Source organism: Mus pahari, chromosome 11 (assembly GCF_900095145.1).
Source record: "Mus pahari chromosome 11, PAHARI_EIJ_v1.1, whole genome shotgun sequence".
Lineage (NCBI taxonomy): Eukaryota > Metazoa > Chordata > Mammalia > Rodentia > Muridae > Mus > Mus pahari.
In genome coordinates this window covers 5,618,445-5,619,767 of record NC_034600.1, presented here as the reverse complement: position 1 = coordinate 5,619,767, position 1,323 = coordinate 5,618,445, and the positions used below count along the sequence as shown (strand labels likewise).

General features: G+C 49.7%; 1 protein-coding gene across 1 annotated transcript in view; it reads left to right on the top strand.

Moving 5' to 3' along the window:
- Slc6a19 (solute carrier family 6 member 19) overlaps positions 1 to 1,323 on the top strand; it is a 20,286-nt gene that overhangs the window by 12,872 nt on the left and 6,091 nt on the right. The gene's annotated exons all lie outside the window — the stretch shown is intronic.

Sequence of the window (1,323 nt, the reverse complement as noted above, 5' to 3'; positions counted from 1 at the left end):
CTGTAGCTGTCTTCAGACACTCCAGAAGAGGGAATCAGATCTTGTTACGGATGGTTATGAGCCACCATGTGGTTGCTGGGATTTGAACTCCGGAACTTCGGAAGAGCAATCGGGTGCTCTTACCCACTGAGCCATCTCACCAGCCTGTGAATTATTCTTATGACTGTTTTATTCAGACAGTTTGTATTCTGTGCAGTTCATCCACACTAGACTACATGAATCCATTCACATGAGTCCAATGGCTGTAGTGAATTTACACAGTTGTTCACTTACCATTGCCGTTTAGTTCTAGAACATTCTTATGAGCAGGTGCTCCTGAACTCCCAGGTTCACTGCATTTTCCTGCTCCTGCCTCTGCCTTGTCTGCTCGAGTACTTCCTGTGGGTAGAACTGGAGGCGTGGGGTCTTTGGCATCTGGTTTTTCACGGACACGAGGCTTCCCTGATGGTAAAGTGTGTTGGAACTACAGACCGGTGTGGCTGGCTGACCACCTGCTGCGAGGACAGCCTAAATGAGCTCGCCCATCCACCTGCAGGGACTTTGGCTGCTTCTGCTTTTATAATTGTGAATGGTGCTTGCCCCACATGTGCTGTTGCGATGTTTCTGGGGTATATCTGGGAGGAGACCTGCCATTATGCTACTCCATGATCAGCCGTCTAAGGACCCACAGGCTGTTCTCCCCAGCACTGTGCGATTACAAGTTCCCTCCAGCTGTGCAGAGTGGTCTCTGTTTCCCTGTCTTGTAAACTTTTGTAATTATCTGTGTTTGGGGGGATAGCTTTCCTTCCAGGTGGGGTGGTGCTGTGCTGCAGTGTGACATGCACTTTTCTGATGGTGGCATACTCCGCTTTTGACCCAGCATGGGGCAGCACAATGACAGCCGTGTTGGGCATTGGGGTCAAAGACTGGGATCAGGGTATGCTAAGCGGTGTTGAGTATCTCCAGATGGGACTGCAAAGGCTTCAATCAGGAAGTCAGTGTGGGGTTCAGGTCACAGTGGGCAGAAGGTAAGTAAGGGCCCAAGAGTTGGGTCAGCCCCTGAGCTGTGTCCACATCTTTCATGTCCCTGAGAGTCAGGAACATACAGATCTGTGCTGCCTCTTTGCATAAACCTGGGTCTCTCATCTGGTCAGAAAAACGCCTGGGACCTGGCCCTAGAACATTCCACTCTGTGCTGTGGGTGAGCACCATCCTTCTGAGAGGCATAGACATTGCAAGGGCAGATGTTCAGGATGGTCCTATCCGGCTTCAAATGCCAGCAAAGATGGCCAGTTCCATCTGGAAAATTCTAGAATCTCTTTTCCTCTTTTTTTTTTTTTTTTT